The 22709-nt window shown below is 31.1% G+C and overlaps 1 long non-coding RNA gene across 1 annotated transcript; it reads right to left on the bottom strand.

Moving 5' to 3' along the window:
* Positions 1–19011: 19011 nt before the first annotated feature.
* On the bottom strand, positions 19012–21970 carry LOC128291460 (uncharacterized). The gene is made up of 2 exons (XR_008281252.1): positions 21817–21970; positions 19012–20902 (listed from the first exon to the last, which is right to left on the bottom strand). It is a non-coding gene; the product is annotated as an uncharacterized LOC128291460 (long non-coding RNA).
* Positions 21971–22709: the final 739 nt, after the last annotated feature.

Raw genomic sequence — 22709 nt, 5'->3', positions numbered from 1 at the left:
GGGAATGATATACCCCGGACAGGATAATATACAAAGCATGCTGTTATTAATTGAAAGGGGTCTTCAGAATGTTAGTATAAATGTCATTGATAAAGGAAGTGAGGCTATTAAAAATGTTTCAACGATACGCCATTGTCCTCCTGGTTTCATGTTGAACAATTGGACTGCCGAGGACCTTCTTGTAGTTTATAAGTCTTCAGAGTAATGCTCAAACATTAACCCTTTATTGTGTCTTTAGATATAATAGAATTCTTTTGTAAGAGCTTGCATTCGCTCTTTATCATTTAAATGAATATCAATGAAGATACATTTTATCACGATCTTTCGCATTATCACTAATTTCATAATCATCTCCTCATTTCATAGCCTATCTGTACATTTTCCTCATACCATGCCATAACATTTCGTTTGTTGGTTCCAATACTTGGATGCCCCTCTATAGTTTCCTTTTCCATTCAACTTTCAGGTGCTCAGATGTCAACAGCATGAACAAACCTGTTACGAGTCCTAAAATCGATTTTGAGAAGGTTGTTTGTTTAGGAGAATTCGAAGCTGAAGAAAATGCTGAAGACTATGTCTCGTCTCCTGACTTGCTAAGAATGGTGGAACAAGAGGATAAACAGATTTTGCCTCATCAAGAATCTGTTGAAACAATAAATCTGGGAACTGAAGAAAGGAAGCAAGAAGTGAAGATTGGAACTGAAGAAAGGAAGCAAGAAGCAAGAAGAAAGGCATCGCGAGGGTGCTAATACTTTCCTCGTGCGTAACTGACTCCCGAACCCCAATTTTTCTCTGGACTTTCACGTAGACCTAAATTTGGCCTTCTTTTTGTTTTAAAATAATTTTATTAGGTGTCCGATCACACCTATAAAAAAGGATCGGTGGCGACTCCCTTTGCTAATAAAATCGAAAGTTGGTTTTCAAATGTTTAATAAATCGCCACAATTAGTGACCAAGCGAAACTAAAAAATTTTTTACGTCGCTACAGAATGAATATTTTTAAGTCGAGTAATATACGAAGTGTGAAAGAATATTGGTTTAAAATTGACAATTTATATACAATAAAGGAGAATTTAAATTATGTATAAAATATGTAGAGATAGTAAAATATATAATGAAATATAATTTTAAGAACATATTAGATTTACAAATATATATATACGTAAATAAATTTAGAATAAAAGGAAAATGCTACATGATTAAATTAATTTTGTTATATACGTATAAATATATACAAAAGTGTTTGAATGAGATGCTATATAATATATTAAAATAATACAATATAAAGAATTTCAAAACAATAATTTTATAAGCACAAAATGAATTTTAAAACAACAATCGAGCCATTAAAATAATATATGTACAGATATACATAAAAATATTTAGATGAGATATTATACAAAAATATTAAAATAACATGATAAAACAAACTTCAAAATAATTATACAGATGAAAACAAAGCGAAAAAATCAAAATAGATTAACAAATATACCTAGATTGATTTTAGAATATAAGTATTTCCAAATAGAAAGCTCAACTAAATTAATATATGTACACAAGTATATAAAAATATTAAAACAAAATGCTATATAAAACGTCAAAATAAGAATTTTAAAATGGTGGTTTAATATAAAAAAATGGAATTATTAAAGTATCTCAACGCCTATATAATATCATGAACTTTAAAATAATGAATATTTTAGATGGAAAGTTCAATTAAAATAATGTATATGTATTAATGTATAAAATATTTGGATGGTACATTATGCAAAATATTAGAATAATATAACGTAGAGATGTTAGAACAATATATATTTTTACAAAATAAAATAAATAAAGTAATCTCGACACATAAAAGGTTTAAGCGAATTCTTTTAAAAAATAAGCATTGTATAGATAATAGACTTAATTAAAATAAATTTAAAATAAAAGGGATAATCTGTAAATAAAATAAATTATTGGGAAGACAATAGGGGCCAACGTGCGACGCGTGCGAATTCACAGGGATCAAATTTGGAAATTTTCCAGGTCCCAAAACGCTGTGTTAAGGCACGGACCCATTTGCAAACATGCGCGAACTACAGAACCAAATTTAAAAAAACAAAACAAAATAAGCGAGGCGCAATTGAATGCTCGTGCGAAAGGGGATGACCCATCGTGTAATTATCCCTTTCTACAGAAACATGCGGATCTCAGGGGTAAAGGGGACAAATCGGGTCGGGTTAATCAATACGACGCCGTTTTTGGAGTCACTGAATCAGGCTCAAAACGACGCCGTATTCAGTCGTTTAAAAGGGCCAAAATTTGGCTATTCAGCCACACTAACCCTAGTTCCCCTTTTTTTTCAACCAAACCCTAGGTTTTTTCCCTCAAAAACACCAGCCCGCCACTAGGAACAGTGACCGGCGTTCTCACGTCTCGAAGCGTTACTTTTTTGGCCTCGGATTTCCTTTAAACTCCGACTTCGGCAAGCGAAAGAGAATCGACAGCCTAATCGCAAGGTATGACTTCTTTTCCTTTTTCTCTTTTATTTTAATATGCTAAAAATACATGCAAAATCTAAAAAAGAACAGATTCAGAAAGAAAAGCAGAAGCACTCGAAATCACCTTTTAAAGTTTTGATTGCTTCTTTTTTTTGTATTCAGTATGCTTGTGTGTAAAAAATTACATTTTTTTGTTCTCTTGGCTATATAGCCGAATACATATTTCTTGGTTTCTGTTGCCTTTGCGTGTTGCGTTGTTTCTGTTCCTTTTTTGGTCTGCTTGCAGGTTGGGAGGAAGGTCAACGAGAGGGGCTTCCGTTTTGGTGCAAAGGACGGGCAGAGCCGGTCCTTGAGTGCCGAGTGTGCTACTGAAGCACGTGGGAGGCAGAGGGGAGGCACGGCACTAGGGCTCGGCTAGCTGAAACTTGGTTTGAGCATTGGGCCTATTGGGCCAATTGGGTTAGGGGTTTAGGGTCTGTTTGTAAAATTGGTAGGATTTAGGCTTGTATTTGGGCTTTCCGGGTTTGGTTTTAATTTGGGCCCTTTTGATGTGTAAATGGACTGCTAATAAATCTTTGGACCCTTTACTTATTTTATTTTTATTAGTTTGGGCTCAGGCCGGGCAAAATGGGCCTGTTACACTTACAATTGTAAAATTATATTTTAACTTTGATAAAAATTCAATTTTAGCCCATCCAAAAATTTTAACTTTGCCCATGTATATTTCTTGTAACTAATTTGCGCTAATAAACTTCCCAAAAAAAAAAACTTCAAATTAATCTATTACATTAATTTTCTTTTGTTATGCTCTCTTATAATTTTTTTAAAATAATTTATTATTAACTTAAAATAATAAAGATAACCAAAATATAAAAGTTTTAAACCATGATTAGATTCATAGATAAACCTACCAATTTGCTATTAAACACTTCAATTTATTTTTGTTCTCTAAATGCCACGTCTATTTACAGGAAAGAAGTCAAGAATGTTATTAAGAGCATGCACAAAAAGGTAATTTAAAGATTTGAAATATTCAAATATATTTATTATCATTTTTATCTTAATTTTTTAATTATTTTGAAATTTATAAGATGTACCATGATTTGAAGCCTTATTACTGATAGAAAATGATGAAGAAAGATATAGCCGAGTATGTTTAAACGTGTTTAACTTGTCAACAGGTGAAAGCAAAACATCAAGTTCGTTCAGGATTGTTACAACCTATAACAATACCTAAATGGAAATGAGAGAGAATTACCATGGATTTTGTTATTTAATTACCACTTACACCCAAAAAGAAAGATGTTGTTTGGGCAATTATTGATTCATTAACTAAGTCTACTTATTTCATACATGTTCAAATGAATTATTCGTTAGAGAAATTAGCAGAGTTGTATGTAAGTGAGATAGTAAGATTGTATGGTGTGCCAATTTCCATTATTTCAGATAGGGATCCAATATTTACTTCGCGATTTTGGAAGAAGTTACATGAAACATTAGGAACTCAACTAAATTTTAGCACTGCTTTTCATTCTCAAATAGATGGACAATCTGAACAAGTAATTCAAGTGTTGGAAGACTTGTTGAAAAGTTGTGTTATAGATTTGAAAGAAGTTGGGAAATATATTTGCCACTAGTTGAATTCACTTACAACAATAGTTATCAGTCTAGTATTAAAATGGGATCGTATAAAGCATTATATAGGAGGAAATGCAGAACTCCAGTGTGTTGGATTGAATTGAATGAAAGCAAACCATTGAGGACAAGAAAAGGTGAATTTCATAAGAGACTGTTTGAAGGCAACTTCCGACAAACAGAAGTCTTATGCATATCTTAAAAGAAAAGATATTGAGTATAGTGTAGGAAAGAAAGTGTTTTTAAAAGTATCATCGTGGAAAAGGTTCTCTGATTTGGAAAGAGAGGAAAGTTAAGTCTAAGATTTATTGGACCATATGAGATTCTTGAGCGTGTTAGACCAGTAGCTTATTGGTTAACATTGCAACCAGAGTTAACAAGAATCCACTAAATGGTAAAATGGAAAAGTCATGTGTGACTATGAAATTATGAAACTTGATTGTGCTTGTGATGAATATTGCTTTGATAATAATGTTAAAGCCCTTATAGACAAGTTTTTAACTTGTGGGATATAAATGACACGCCATTAGAAATTCCATAACGTGCTTGTGGGTTTAGCACTTTGGTGCTCGTGTTTTAACACTTTTGGCGTTCATGATAATCCAACACTTATGTGTTCATGTATTTCATAATTACATTTCGTATATATCCTTCTTGTTCATTCGAGTCTACAATGGGCAAAGTGGGTGGTTAATGAATGATAAATGAATGATGAAAGTATGGTAAGTGAAATGGGTTAATTAACTTTTTTCTTTTCTTTTTTTTTTGTTGTGTACTTTACCTTTAATTTAATTATTGTAATTATGATAAATATGTTTATTTATTAAATTAGTTAATTAAATCAAATGGTAAGATTTGAAGCTTTCACAAGTTTAATGCGTTTGTTGCTTTAAAATGTACAAGTAAAGTTTAGTAGAAATCTCTTGCTGAAGTGGTCGTTCTCTTCCAAATTTCAGCACCAAGGCATAATTGAAAGATTATGGAACTTAGAGTTTGGTAATAGAGTGGCTTGTACATAGATTTAGAACCATATGAATTTTTATTGTAAAGTAGCTAAGTGGTTCCAAAACTATGTCATGCATGTTTAATATCATTTTGTACCTTGAGAAAATCTTTCTTAGATGGATATACTCATGCATTATATGAGTTTTTTGAATGGTAATCTAACATATTTAGGTAATAGAATGGCTTGTACATAGATTTAGAATCATATGGATTTTTGTTGTAAAGTAGCTAAGTGGTTCCGAAACTATATCATGCATATTTAATATCATTTTGTACCTTGAGATGATCTTTCTTAGATGGATATACTCGTGCATTATATGAAGTTTTTGAATGATAATCTAACATATTTTGAGTCCTAAAAATGTTTAAAAGAGTTATGGAATGATTGATGATAGTTTAGTCTTGGTTTTAAATGTTTCAAACATGTTTTAGGTAATTTGTGTTGGATTTGGTGCCGTAAGTGTAAAATATTCGTTTGTATACTTCTATTTTTTCGAACAAATTGGTTTAATAAAATTATTCATAAATTATATTAATACCCTTTTGATATTGCCCTCAATGGTTTTTGCACATAAAGCAAAACTAAAGCAAATATTGACTCGTTGGTTATCTATCATTTAACTAATACTAAGCGATATTGTTGGAGAATGATTCAAAATTAGTTTTTCTAAATTTAGATTTGGTTGGGTTGTGCTCAGTTTATTTTTTCCTTATTTTTCTGTTTTTGTTGAGATATGATTCAGTGCCAAATTTTTTTCCCATTGAGATTTGTTGTTGTGTAAAGCCTACATAAGAGGCCGATCTTTAGTTGAATAAGATGTATCAGTTTTTCCCAAATATACTATAGCTTATTTGTGTCCATAACATGTTTGATAAGATTACTCTTAGAAACCTTTTTACTATCTCTTATTTTTAAAGGCTATTTTGAGTTTCTTTCTCTTTGTGCAGTTGTCCTCTCCAACAAATATTACGTGGTTAGATAGTAATATAGATAGGTAACTTGTATTACTAGATGAACCTAAACATGTCATTATTCTAAAAAAATGAGCAAACCAACTTAAAGACTAAGTATGGAAATGACTTGAGAATTAATTTAAGTTTTTGAATTATTATTTAATCAAATAAATGAAGTTCGAAAATAAAATTAAATTAACCGGTCATTGTGAATACATTGAATATGGAAATTAAACATATTTTCTTATAGATTCTTTTACGATAAAGTTTCCATGACTTTAACAAAATTAGAATTAAATCGAGAAAATTATTTAATTGAAAAATTAATTAATTTATATTAATTTAATAAATAATATTTATTTTGGAAACTGAAAAAAAAAACATGTATTGAGTTAAATTAAATAATAAAATGTTGGGTTAAAAGTCTTAGAAACACATATAATTGGACCCAATACAGGAGAGGCCTAAAAATCCCTCATAATACATGAACGGTGGCAACCCTAGTATATTTAGCTAGAGTTTGTTGCTCTTCTCTCCTAGTCGAACTAGGGGACTAGTTTTTTTATTTATTTATTATCAAGTAAGTATTATTTATGCTCTTCCTATCTCTTCCTATAAATAGATAGGACTAGTAGAGCTAAAATACATAAGTTATTCACAACTTTGAAATATTGTTATTCTGCTTAAAAATAGTGAGAATTTATTTTTTAAGTATAAATTTTATTTTTTTAGGATTAACAATTCTTTTGGTTTCAATTAAGAGAAAGATTTACTTTCCTACTAAAAGTAAAAAATTGTTTTTGGTTTTATGTTTGATTCATGATTATTCGACCCCACACTTGAAACGATTCATAGTATGAGAATAGCGAAGAGGATCGTTCGATTGAAAGCTGAGAAGGTTAAGGATTTGTCTTGCACAAAGCAATGTACTTTCTAGAAAAAGTTTATTGTTATAAATATCACAAACAAACTCAATTTTCTAAATTTTAATTTTTCCCTATAACAGAAAATCGTTTTCAAACTAAATTTTTTTTCCAACAATCTACCCTCAATATTGCGACATTGGAGCCTTCTTTCCTCAATATTGTGACATCCATTTTCTAATGTCACAAAATTGACATTGTTTATCTTATTTTGACCCGAATAAGCTTCAAATGGACCCCATTTATAATCAAACTTTAGTAGAAACTTATAAATGACTTAATTAGCTTCAAATGAGTTTATTTATGATAAAACAAAATTTTTTAATTGATGTTCGAGCTAAGTGGTCTTAGTGTCCAAATGTGACATCCCTTGCTCAGGATATATTGGTTCATTTCAGGTGAAGGGTATTTGTCGAGATAGATATTTTTTGTGTTAAAAAGGTATTTTGATTTTTTGTTTAAAAAATTATGTTAGCATTTTAACTAGGGGAGAAGCCAAAAATTTGGTTTAGGTGGGCCAGAGATGAATTATAAATTTTTGGGGTCAAAGTATAATTTTACTATTATATTAAGTTGTAATTTCATAAACTTCAAAGGGACTAAATGACATATTTATCATTTTGGGGGAAGGCAACTTCTTGCTCGCTCTTTATGTACGCCCCCCTAATTTCAACCGAAACAGTTAAAGATAATAATTATTTGAACTAACTAATATATTATAAAAATAAAGAACTAAATTATATTAATTAAAATATAACTTCCAAAAGTAATCATGGTTGAAGGACCAGAATTGAAAATTTACTGTTGTCTTTCTAGAAGAAGTAAACGTGTCATGAAGTTAAGGTTATGGACAATACTTTCATACAATTTAGATATATAGATTTATAGATTTTGCGGAACAAGAAATCATGGGTTATCAAGGCTAAAGATTTTGTAAAGATTGGGTTTGCTAATGACAGAGTATAATGTCCCATCAAATCAATCACCCCTATATTTAATGTTGCTCACATATACGTGTTTAGTCTTCCCAATTTCCCACCCATTAGCTAAATTGATTATCTCTTTATTTATTTATTTATTTTTGGTTTTTAATATATTTATTAAAATAAATTCAATAATTAATTATTCGCGTATTATAAGGTAATACTCATCAATTACTCTATAAAAATCCAACCCTCAAATCAATTAAAATAATTAAGGGATTTTCTTTAATTCTTATTGTGTGATTCTCCTTTTCTTAAAAACATAGTAAATAAGTTTACTATTCACCATTATTAACAACTTAAATTTCTTTTTAATAAATTATTAATATCTTTGCAACTGAAAGTCCTCTCCATTATTTCTATTTAATAACTAAATTTTGCAACTCATATTCCCTACACCTATAAATAGTAGTTCTTACTATGTATTTTGGGACTTTTGGAATTGGTCGAATAAAAAACTTGTTATATTTTGTATTGGTAAATTTTGATAACAAAATCCTTGAACTTTAATTTTTGCTAATGTTTTGGATGAATGTAAATTTATTTATGATATCAAAACTGTTTATAGCAACATTTCCTAGAGGCTGGTTTGGATTAGATCAAGGAAATTAGCTTCTTAATTTTGTTGAGATTGGATTGAATCGAGTAAACTTGAAAGCATATATTGAAGATTTAAGACTTACCTTGAGTTAATTGAATATATTCGATATACTAATTATATTCGTGATTTTATGAGAAAATTGCTTATAATAGATATACTATGTTAGCAAGTTTGATTCCTTATAAATTGAGTAGATTTGTACAAGTAAGAGATTGATTGGAGATCAATTATTCATTTAGATTATAGGTGCAAAAATGAGGAGCCTATTCTCATGAGTGTTAAAAATTGTAATCATTTGTTGTACGGGTTACTAATATAGTGGATTATATTTCTAGGCAAGCCTTTGTAAGTGTAGGGAAATCAAACTATATAAATATATTGAGTGTTAATGATTTTTTTTTTCTTTTTTCGGTTCATCATCAGTGTTTGAAGCTGCTATCACTACCCCGTAAACACTGCTTCTGATACAACTTGTATTTGCCTACCAGTATCATTTCAGAATTTTCAATTGGTACCCAAATTTGCCTCTTGACACATCTACTAATTTCCTAGTGTTGATATTTGAAGTCTGGGCAAAAAAGTTTTTAAAATATGGACTCCAAAATCAAATTGTAGTCTCAGACATTAACCAAAATTTAGAAGAAAAAAAAATGCATTTACAATCAAGCCCCCAACATTGGGTCCTAGTGGGCTTCAAAAATAGGTATAAGAACAATTTACAGAAGGCCTTAAACTGGAGCTAAAATGAGCCAAATCATGGGCTCTAAAATTGGACCAATATTAGGTTGAGCACACAATTCAAAGTAGACACCAAATTGGAATCCCCTTTGAATTTAATGGACTAGAAATAATTGAGCTGAAGGGGGTGTAAAGACAATTGGATTTTCAAAAATAAATTTCCAAATTTAAAAGGGCTCGAAAGGACACCTTTTCATGCATGGGTTAAGGACCAAATCCAAAAAGTTAGGCTCACTTGGGACCCAGAATTAGGTCTTCCAATTATTTCACCCAAATAAAAAATGTGTTGGCCTAATTCAACTTCCCTTCTTATTTTACCATTACAATTTGATTTAGTAATTCTGGTCCCCAACGTTTACAACCAAACCTTTACATTTTAATTTTAAAACTAAATTAAGATTAATCCAGAAAACCCCACGAGACCCTATTTCATGAATTCAAATTTCAATCAATCTTAAATAGAATAGTCCAGTACATACAACTTACTTTTTCTTTTTTTTGCGCATTTTCTATACTTAATTACCTTCTACTCCTTTTTATTTAAAAAAAACAAGACTTTTATCAGATAATTTCTTGATTCGATCTATAAAAGTTTCTATAGATATAATTTTTTGTGTTAATGAAAATATGTATGAGCATGCAAATGATATTTGTAAACTCAACTGACAATCTATGAGATGATTTTCCTGAATTAATAATATATCAAAGCTTGCTATTTTGTGGTCCAAATTGGAAAAGGGTTCTTAATTATTCGCAGTGTTTGAGATGCTTTTTTGCATAGAAAGACAAGCAATGCAATAGGATAAAAATATAGTTTCAAAGAGGGTAAGAGTCTTTTTTTTGTCAATTTGCATCAAGCAACACAAATTTTCTATTCCTATATTAAGTTTTCCACTTTAATCTCTATTATTGGGTTATCTTCATCAAAATCTCTTTGTCTTTGGTGAATCCCTAATGTCTTTTTAGGATATCATAATTTAAAAGAATATATAATTCACTTTATTCATTTCATATTGTATTTTAGTATTTTTTCATTTTAAAATATTCTTATTTTAGTTTTAAGATTTATAGCCATCATTAATAGACCTACAGAATACGGATAATTAATTATTAGGTTTACTCTAGTAGATACTTTAAGAATTAAAATAATGTAGACTAAAATTGACCCACCATACAGGGTACCAAAATCTGATTAACAATACTTTATTTAAAATTGCAAATGAGATTATGAAATAAAATTGGAAGCCTAAGATGCTTTGTTGAAGACCTAAAAAGCCAAAATGAAACTATAGGCTTTATTAATTACTGTGGACATCTTTAGTTGGGTTGGGTTGGTGAGTGGCAGAGAGGGTCTCATCTTTTCAACATTTTAAAACATAATCATATACTTAAAGTCTTTATCAATCCTCAAATCCATCCTTAATAAGTAAGTGCCTTTCTCCCCTTTTTATATTTTCTACTTTAATTGTGTTTTGTTAATTTCATAATTCAATATCCATACTCTTAACCTAAATAAAATACCCTAATTAGTATAAATTATTGTAGGACCAATGCATCTCTATTTCAGTAATTGGCAAACATTTTCCCCACACCTAATATGCAATTTTATTCTCAATTTTTTTTATATTACCAATATTTGGGATATATCAAAAAAGTCTCATCAACATTTTATTACAAAAAAAGAAGAAAATTTTGATTTATATGTCCTTTCCTCTTATAATTATTTTTAAATAATAATGGAACAGAAGAAAAACAAATAAAATATTGGTCATACCCACCTGGTGGATGGTGGTAATCAAAATTGGCAAAATTTGGCATGTTATTGCAACATCGCATACTCTCCCATCGCTGTCCATACCGACATGACCTAACTATATGTCCATTGATTGGCAGATTTGCTATATTTCAATGACCAAACCAAGTAATATTGGAATATAATTTTAAATTGATGGTTTTTTAAAAAAGGATTTAATTTCCTTTCTTTTGGGTCTCAATACTTATTACTTGAATTGGGCCCAATAAAAACACAAAAATAAAGCTATTAAACTTTTGTGTTCCCAAATATTCTCAGTAATAACACATAAGAGGGCCCATACATATGAGTAAATATGGATACTTATGCTTTGCTTTTTAATCCCATCTTTGCCAATCAAACAAGATCAAAGAGTGAAAACATCAAATATATCATCAAAAGAATTATTTTTAAAAATAAAGCGAAAATATTGAAAACTATATTGTCTTGATTTTAAATTTTATTATATATATATATATATATATATATATATATATATGAAAGATATGAAAAGACAAACACACTCTAAAAATAATATAATATAGTATTATAATATTAGCTTGATTTTTATTTAGGGTAAAGTGGGTGAGTTAGGTTTTTGAAATTTTTGAATTCTCTTGTAATAATTTAATTTAGTTTGATTTAATTTTATTTTATGATTTTTGGATATTATCTCGTAAGATTTTAATGTCGTATTAAAAAATAATTTTTCAATTAAATAAAAAGCCTATAACTCTTACATATTAATTTTTGAAAATAAATTTTAGATAATATTTGAAGTTATTTAACTATTTTAAATTAATTGTGGAAAAAAAGCATCCAAATATTATGGGTAGAGATAAGTTATTGAGTTTTAACCACAGCTTTTTAACCCAACTAGATGTGATCTGATGTATAAAGTAATTAAGGGTGGGTTTTCAATTTGATGAGATTAGATATAGGTAAAAGACAGGTGAAAATTTTATAAAAAGAAGTAAAGGAGGTGTGTTTTAATTGATTTTATCTATAAGAAGAAAATTATATATAGATTGAGCAACCTCTTTGTCTCACCATTTTCCTAGTAGAAACCGAACAAGATAGAAAAAATATCTTGATGCAGCAGCTTCATCTAAATTAAACAAACAATAAGTAATTCATTTGGATAAATAACATTAAACCACGTGGAAATGTTAGCATCAAATCCATGTCTTCTTCACAAATAATTTGTGTAAAGAAAGAGGCATTGGCCATTACCAATTCCATCACGTGATGGTAAAAACAAATTTACCCAAACAAACGAGTAATGGGGGAAAGAGAAAGAGCACATGAAATCTTACTATTCAAGTCTTAAATTCGCACGCACATGTTGAATTAGAATCATGAATGAAAAAGGTTAATGTATTTTCATACATACATCATGCAGGGCAATGGAGGTAAGATAACGTATATGCTGAAAACCTGTTACATGCAGTGTTTTCCCCTACAGAATGACCCCGGTTTAGAGGTGAAGGAAGAGACAATTGTTGCTGGCATCGTATCAAAGCACTGAGACAATGACTTTTAACATCAGTTTAGGGGCCACACAGTGTAAATTAGGCTTTTATCTATATTATAAATTTTAAAGGCTAGTGTTTAGCTGTTTCATTCCATTTTAAACCAATCATTGTTTTGAATTAAAGAAAAAGGTTTTATCATCATTTTAGGGTTTTCCAAATTAGCTTAATGGTAATATAGTTTTTATTCTATAATTAATCATAATAAACAACTATAATGAGTTGTTAAGGAAGTTGGACAATCTTATCACAACGACCATTCTAGGGTTCACTAGTGAGAAAAAGAAATAAAGAAAAGCAATATAATAATGATAATGATAATAAATGGTGTTTTGGGGTCTTTATTTTATAATCAAAATTTAAAAACAATAATAGAGTAAAGGGATGTTATAAGCTAAGTTTATTAGTGATATATATACAAATTAAATATTATGTTCTAATAAGGAAGGTGTTCATGCTATAAATATATACACTAGGGTTAGGGTTTTGCCATAACATTAGCAGACTATAGCTCTGCCTCTTTTTGTTTATATGTTAGTACTCGTAATTTTCTCTTCATCTTTTTTTATTATTTAATTCCAGTTTCTTGGTCCCTTGGTAATTGATCACATTTGATAATTGTGGTTTCAGTTCTTCTCAGGGGATATAGCGACGCCAAAACGATGAAGCGAGTAGTACTGAAAAGGGTGGAGCCACCAAGGCCCGTTACGACTGTGAGATATGTGGAGTGCCAAAAGAATCATGCGGCGGCTGCCGGAGGCCATATTGTCGATGGGTGCAGGGAGTTCATCCCCAGTGGAGCTGAAGGAACCGATGCAGCCTTTACTTGTGCTGCTTGTGGCTGCCATAGGAATTTCCATAGAAGGGTTGAAAGTTAACCTTGTTGGCCACTGTTCTTCGGCTCCATCTTCTAATGGAGCATAAAAATAATATATTTATATTTCAAACCTCTTTCGTTACCTATAATTTGTGTTATATATGTTTCTTGAAGGAAGGTTTTTTTTTTTTTTTTTTGATCTTAGCTTCTTTATCTATCTCATAAAGAGGTCAAAATTTAAAGAATTTGTGCTATGTTCTTGATGAAGGGGGGATTTTTCTTCTGAGTTGGTACATTAGAATTTGATTGATGGGTGACCTATTGATGGGTGACCTAGCTTTGGGGAATTCATGATATATTGAACTATATATGAAATCTTGATAATATGGTTTCTGGTATAACAGATGAAGTAGCCTAAACTCTAGGTGCAAATCTTGATACTTATAGTGTTACTAAAGCTTACTTGATAGCTCTGAAGAACAATCAGCTAATTAAGTATAAGCTGATGATTTTCGCTAACTAGACTGGGAGAATATATTTCTATCAACTTTAGAGCATCTTCTTTTCTTTTTTAATTTTTAGTTTGTCTCTGCTTATGAAATTTGCTATAATTACGAGGTTACATGCTGCGTAATTTGGTTTGATGCATATGGTAATCTTAAAGAAAGGGGAATATTGTTGTTCCACTTAAGATTTGATTGATATTATTATTGTTAGTGCTAAATATCATATAATTTAATCTGTTTGAGGTAGTCTAAAAAATGTATTAAAAATAAATAAAGGTATTAAAATAGGTAAAATGTAGGTAAAATGTAGATTGTACCATCTCTTCTTTATATCAACATCGTACTATCTCTTTAACATGAGTTATGAATGAAACTATTGCTTAATTTGTTTGTTTATGAGCAGTCAATTTCCTTTCAAACTTGTGCATTTGCAAGTATTTTCACTTAATTGGACTATGAAAATAATTGAGTTCAATTTTATTTCGAAAAGAACGAGTGGAACATTAGGGTTAAAGTAAGTTTTCGATATTTTTCAATCCTAATCAGACATCATGTAGATGATAATTATTGATGGTGAGTGGCAGTAAAAATATTTTAATTTCGCCAAACCATGAGCAACATTATCTTGTGGTTGTGAGGGCAAAAATCCATGGAATAATTCCTAAATGTGGAAGTCTAATCTGTATGGTAATTAAGAATACTTTGTATTTAAATTCAAAGGCCCACATATCTAATCACTAGTGGAATATTTCTTAATATGGTCTAATGTGCTGGTTGTTAGTGATGGGAAATTTTCTTAGTGATATGTACTTCAAAGGCAATTATAAAAAAGCTTAAACCATTCATTTGTGTTTTCTTGTAAATATACCACCACAACATGAGAAAAAATAAAAAAGGTCTCAAATGATGCTTTGGAAGGATTAGGAATGTCCCACTTTGAGTTACTCAAAGTTCAAATTTTATTATTTGTATTTATATATTTGTGTATTATGTTGTATTTTTTTTATTAATGAGATCAAAAGCCATGAGAGAAAAAAGCTCTCAACATTATTCATCTAAAAGCTATAGCAAGAGCCCATAGAAAACTACACACACCTCAAACAAAAACAGTTGAGAACAACAATGCTAATCACCACAGATATCATCAAAACGTAATACAGAGTACAATAACAATGAAGAAGAATTACTCTCCCCTCCATGCCTCACGACAATAAACCAAAACTCCATTCAACATTCAACACCAGACAAAAATAGAGAGAAAATCTCTAGTTCATCACCATAGCAAACAAAGAGTCTTGCCCAAAATCAAGATCCCATCGCTTCATAATTCAAACTATCATATCCAATCATCAGAAGCACCCATCCTAAAAAAAGGCGTTCACGAATAATATCCATCATGCAAACAACATATCGGATCTCTTGGTTCTATCGTTTGCTAATAAAAACCATTTAAGTTGTAGTTTCTTTTTTGTATTGTATTCATTGAGTCTATAGCTATACGAATTATTGCAAATTTTACTCGTATGCTTCACCTGGTCAACTTTTGAATATGATAAAGATGTCAGTGCTTCATGAAAGGGTTAAGAAGGATAATTTTCGTTTTATTAATGAGAAGGTAAGGCGTAAGCTTAGTGGTTGGAATGCTAATCTATTGTCCTTTGCGGCTAGAGCAACCTTAGCAAATGCAGTTCTGTAAGCTATGCCATGCAGACAAATCTTTGCATGGTATTGAAAAGCTGATTTGAGATTTCATATGGGACGGTAGTGGAACAAGGAAGCGAGTTTCTTTGGTATAATGGGAGTCACTTTGCCAACCGAAAAGGAATGGAGGCTTGGGATTGCGAAAGACTACAAGTCAAAATAGATCTTTCCTTGTTAAACTTGGGCTCAACTATTGATAAATCCCAACACTTTTTAGGGTACAACTGCTTTGCAATAACTATCCATGGTAGAGAAAGAATGGTATCAAACTGTGATTTTATGTCTCATTATTTCTTTTGTATGAAACTGTGATTCCAGGTCATCTTTATCTCTTTTCAATAGGAACATGATAAATTAGCTTTTTACTCTTTATTTTTTGCATTTTTAGTTGGATTTAAATTTTTTTAGGAAAAAAATCCTGATTTGTCGTATTCTTATTGAAAAGGAATAGAGATAACATAGAATCACAGTTTCATACATTCTTTTCTCATAGGATGTTTATGAATCTTTGGAGATAAGTGGTTGTATTAATAGTATTTTAGGTCTGCTAAAGGTATCTGAAAAGATATGGAGTCGTGATATTTATGAGCTTTTCTAGAGAAGTTCACCACATGGATTTTAGGAAATATGAAGTCGTCGCCAATTTTTTTATTAGGTGTGATTGCTGACCTAAAAACATCTTTTTAATAAAAATTTAAAATTAAATTAATTTTGCTAAAAAGATAATTTTTTATCTATGAAACAAAAATTGGGTTCCGTAGTACCATTGCACATGAGGAATGTACCATTCAATTATGTATTATCCTTAATTTTGAAATGATGAATTTAAATTTGATATCTAAAAAAATTATTGTATATAAAATCATTTTATTGTGAATGAATTGATGTATTTTATAAATCTCGTTTCATTCATGAAAAAGCATAACCCAAAATGTGACTAATACAAATCAATACACACATATGAACTACAAAGAGAAAAACATGTCAGTAAATAGAGGTGCCCATGGGTCGGGCCCAACCAAAATTTTAGGTCCGTTTGTTAGGCTTGGGCTTGACCTGCCCGTATTAATTTTTTTATATTATTTTTTATATAATTTTTTAAAAAAATATAATACATCAAAAATACTAAAAATATTATAATAAATGTTTCCCAACAAATTGAAAATAAATTAAAAAATATGTATACTTAAATAACACTAACATAAGTGCAACTTAACAAGCAAATGCCTCTAAAATAGTAATAAAATTAACAATAAAATAAAATAAGAGTTATAATATTCAAACAATAACTACAAAATAGTATCAACATAATAGTGAAATAGTAATAAAATAGTGAAAAAGAACAAGAAAATAACAACAAAATAATAAAAAAAAGAGCAAGAGAAAATAGTAAAAAGAAAACAACAATTTTTTTTTTTTGCACATTTGGGTCGAGTCAGGCTTGAGCCAAAAAGCCTTACCCTAGGCCCGACCCATTTTCTAAATGAGTCTTTTTTTGTCTAAACTTATTTTTCGAGTCTATATTGTTATCCAAATCCTCTCACTTTTCAGGCAAAACTTTGGACCGAACTGAATGACCTGACTCATTAACAAGTCTACCTGAACACAATAGAACAAAATGAAAATTTATATTACAAGCATATTAAGACGTGACATGAAATTCCAAAGCATTTATACAAGTATATTATACACAACATAAATTCATAACATGAAAATAATTATACATATATTTTTATAAATTATATAAGTCCATAGCAACTCAGGGACTCTAGAAAATCATTTAGAAAAAAAATTATATAATTGTTTAAAATTAATTAATCTACAACATCCGAGGACTAAAAAATATTTTAAAAAATAAATAAAATTTAAATTTTTAAAAAGAATTATTTAATGATTTGTATGATAATGAATCCCTAATAAAGAGACAAACAAAGTAAATGGCACAAATGATTGCGTACTTACAAGTTACCATGAAAGGAAAACAATGGCTTTACACATACACTTAGATAAAAGAAACAATTTCAAGACACATATAAAATCTATGACTATACACATATTGCATATATCATAACAAATAATTATGCGCACATAACCTTACATACACTGCTGCGCATACATTTACAGAGACATATATATACACCATGCTTATAACATGCATGAATTACCCCAAATATTTACATGGAACCATGTGCCATAATGCGCTATAAATTCTTTATCATGGATTGGGAAAAAAATTGTCTTAAATCTATTTACATGAATGATTTGATATCTATTTACCAATTGAAGATATATACATGAAACACCCACTAGCCTTATACCTTCATTCCAAGAAAAAAGACAATACCTTCGTTCCAAGAAAAAAACTTAAAGCCACGTTTACATTATAAAAAACACGTATTTTCATTTTAAACCCAAAAGAATAATGACGTAAAATTTATTGTGTTACTCAAGTTTTCATACCAATAAGGGAATCATTCATGAGCTTTAAACATGACAAATCAAAGAACAATATTAAACACATTGAGTTCAAAAGGCTAATGTGAAGAAAATTTATCCCCGCTAATCTCAAACAAAATCAAGATGAGTAAAGTTACGTGATTTAAAGTATGCAATACCTCAATTTGTTTATTTCTGATTAGATTAAAGAATGTTTAAGTTCTCATAGTAACAGTTTTTAGAATAACTTGATTCTCAAGACATGTCCACAATAATCATATCCATACACATATTTTCATATATATATATATATATATATATATATTCACTCATATGTATTATAATATAATTTTCCAGCTTTGTATGCACATGGTTTAAATGATGCCAAACAATTTTGGGTTCAAACATATTAAATCCTGCCCATTGCTACACGCTATAATGGAAGTTCATCAAAACTCCCTTCTCCAATACACTGAGATGTGGATATACCACTACAGTTTTTCAGATAATAACTGCCATTTGGCTGTGGACACACAATAAATTCCTGCAGTTGGAATCTACTTTCATCTATGGGTTCAGAACAATAAGTCCTGTTGATGAAACCTGCTTTTGGTAGTAAATTCTACAGTATAAATTTGTAGTATCTGCTTTTGGCTGTGGATACACAGTAGTGCCTATAGTTGGAATTTGCCTTTGTTTGTGGGTGCACAACAAAATTAATGCAGATAAACTGTCAGGCTTCCTCTAATCATATCGTCCCAACCCATGCAATGCAACATATTTAATTCAATCACATATGTTGGCATTTAATGTACTAACACTTGGAAAGTCAGTACCAAAATCAAGCTTTTCATGTATTCAAATTGATAATAATATAGGGCATGTCGTTCATACAATCGCAAGTATATAGATACAAAAGTAACATGTACTACTCATAATTCATGCAAATATATATATACTGCATTAATTCGATCAATCATGGATTTTAGCATACTGCATATAATCAGGGACCTAGTTGCATAATTTAATTTACTAAAAATGGTTCAAAATATATTCAGGGACTAAACTGGTCAAAATGTAAAATTCTGAGTCAAAACTGTAAATTTTGAGTTACAAGGGACACACGGTTGTGTGACCGGACTATGTGGGAAGCCTTGGACCTTGTAGAGGTGGCACACGGTCGTGTGGCTAAGCTGTGTGAGAGACTGTGGCCATCTGACATTTGAAAATTCAATCTATAGGGAAGACACAGTCGTGTAGCACCCCAAACCCGGCCCAGAAGTTATGGCCGGATCCGGCATGCCACATCAAAAATGTTAAAAAAAAATTTCCATTTTAAGTCTAGAAAATCGTACTTAATGTTCAAAAGATTAATTCATTAAGGGTTAAAGTGAATGGAAGCTGTGCACCAGGTAGGAAACCAGAAAAGAGGTGGTGAGTCCACCGGACCGCTAATACCAAACTCCTTCGGATCCAATCCTAGACATGCATACGCCATTGCCACACCTTAATGTCATGGATATTTCTAGAAACCGATTTGATTAAGTCATTTTAGGAAAAGTGATTAATTTTGGAAAATACTTTCATTGCGGAAGCTTTGCTTGTTGTCGTGTTATTTTGAAATCAACTGTTGTTTTTGAAAACGCCCTAAAGCTATCCAATTTCAACAGTTAAAATAAGTATTACCTATCTTAGTAATACATATTAAAAACCATCAAAAATAAATAAGCGGCCTTATTACATTTAAAAGCCTAAAACCTCAAACGTAATTAAAAGGATATCCAGTTCACGGAAGAAAATCAAACTTTCAGAATGGGTGGCCACTCCGAATTCCCTCACAACTCCAAGCCCACTATGGTTGGGGATTTCTGCGTGGATGAAAATAAAAGGGTGAGTTTGGGGAAACTCGGTGTGTAAGGAAAACCCATTCAAAGCCCAAGTCACTCAAGCCTATTGGGCCTAAGCCTGCTCAGTAATCAGTGGTACTGGGCGAGCCCTTTTCAGACATAATAAACCGGGCCTTAGCCCTTATTCAGATAATGATGGCCCATAGGCCCATTTCAAAATACATGCAACATCAAGAAACATATGCAAGCCCATTTGGGAGACTACGCAACCCACCAACCACTACACTCCACCCGTACTAGCCATACACTCCATGTGGGAATAGCTCAACCCACCCAAATTTAACACTCCACGATTGCGCCTTGCTTTGCTGCTCGATTATCAATAAATTGAGGCAAAGCCTCCAAGACGTGGACAAGCCACTTTCAAGACTTCCTCCGTCAATATCCCAGTCCATGCATCGATAATAACAACATGGCATGCAATAAATAACAACAATCAAACATGCATTTAGGTCAATTTAACCCTAGAGGTATTTCGGTAATTTATCTCCTAAGGGTAAAACTGTAAATTTTTCACTTTTAAAGGTATTTCAGTAATTTATCTATTTTAGGGTTTTTCATGCATATTCCTACTTTTCATGTACTAACAGAATCATGTACCGAAGGTTCTTACCGAATTGGGCCCGTTGGCCCATCATTCCAATTTTGGCCCATTAAGCCCAAAAACATCGAGGGCACAGAAATCATGCACTTTGCAGTCCAAATTTTGCAGCTTACCAAAAACATTAATCGATTTACCTCACGAGCATTCGCACACTCGAAAATCTACAAAATACCGGTTTTTTTGGCATTTCGGCTTTTCGACTTTTGCCGATCCAGACTAAGAAAGAGGGTGTTAGTTACACACCTGTTTGCGACGATATGCTGACGAGATCCACACACAAACCGCCTACAATTGGATTACTAACACGTTAATCTAACTATTCAAATACAAACTACGTATTAACCCCTTACGATATTCGGCCAAACACACCTACAGATCATAGTAAGCTTATAAGAAATCAATAAGCAACTCATTAATAAATTTTTGTCAATGTTTACTACATAATCATAATTTCACTGCAAGCTGTCTTCCTGAGCAACAGTTACTAAATCATTTATAACTGGAGCTACGAAACTCCAAATCAAGTTCCGCTAATTTTCCTTGAAAATAGACTCATATATCTTCTATCCATAAAATTTTCAGAATTTTTGGTTAAGCCAATCAATACCAGATTTTTCTCAAAGTTTCCCATGTTTCACTGTTTGACTAATCTGACCACTCTTCATTACGAATCAAATTTCTCATTGTACAGAATTCAAAATATGTTCTTGTTTATTCCATTTGAAACTAGACTCATTAAGCTTTAATTACATAATTTATGCAGCTTCTAACTCATCTCCCACAATTTATGGTGATTTTTCAAAGTCACGTTACTGCTGCTGTCCCAAGCAGATTTATTATCAAATCACTCTTTCACACCTAACTTGCATGCTTGTTATTTAAACATGTATATCACCAATCAATCATCAATATCTATGATTTTACTTAAGTATAATCTCCATTTCATCATTTTAAAGAACAACATGTTAGCTGATTTTTCCCTTTAACATCTAAGGCACATGCATGCTCATTTGTTTGGCTCAACTTCACCTATCTTCCATTTTTATTAAAAGAACATGAAACAACAACCATTTCCTTCATTTTAATTCATGACTAAATGCTCACAACACAACTAAAAATCAAAATATACTTCAAGAGTTAAGGTAGAATCAAGAAGAACTCATGAACCTCAAAATAGAAGCAAGGTACCAAGAACTTACCTTCAATTTTCCTCCTCCTAATGACCAAATACTCAAGAGCTTTCTCCTCTCCTTTCTCTTCTCTAACTTTCAGCTATGATGAACAAAGATGGACAAAACTTTGTTCTTTTCACCCCTTTTTCTTTTAATAAAACTTCATATTTCATCCATTTAATTCTTTAATACAAAAGACATGAAATTCTTATCATGAAACATTTACCTAACCCATTATCATGAAACATTTACCTAACCCATTATCATGGAACATTTACCTAACCTATTATCATGGAACATTTACCTAACCTATTATCAATTTGTATCAATTTGTACCATAAATTATGGATATCAAGTGTACATTTTGTCTACAACAACATGATGGCTAGCCACTTCATGTAAAATGGGAGGTTTGTCATGCAAATCCTCCTATTTTGCACTCCTATTTATTTGGCCACGTCAATTTAGCCTATAGCATTTTCAGACATTTTCACATCCTATTTTATAATTTCACCCCCTTTTTCTTATGGAACAAAAATTAACTAAAATTGTTGGGTTCTATCTTAAGTTTGGCCTTTCTAGAGGCCCACTAACATAATTAAACCTATGCCAACATTCACAGAATTCCCGAAAATTGGGGCGTTACAAGTCGTGTGAGGTGTCCTAGGCTGTGTGAAAGTCGGACACACTAGGGTTTCAAGGGTGGCATGGCCATGTATGGGGTCGTGTAGTCCACATGGGTGGCGCACGCACCCGTGTGGTTGGATGTGTGGTCTGGGCTAGGCTCACTTTTGCCTCAATTTTCTCATAAAAGAACACACACCTGACTTCTGGGGTCTCGAGCAACGATTCTCACGTCTAAATTTGATCCAAAATACCTACAACAAGCCTTTCAGACGACATTTACGCGAGAATTAGAT

This window comes from Gossypium arboreum, chromosome 4 (genome assembly GCF_025698485.1).
Source record: "Gossypium arboreum isolate Shixiya-1 chromosome 4, ASM2569848v2, whole genome shotgun sequence".
In the NCBI taxonomy this organism is placed as follows: domain Eukaryota; kingdom Viridiplantae; phylum Streptophyta; class Magnoliopsida; order Malvales; family Malvaceae; genus Gossypium; species Gossypium arboreum.
Note: the sequence above shows the minus strand (reverse complement) of the source record. Positions and strands in the feature narration are given on the sequence as shown.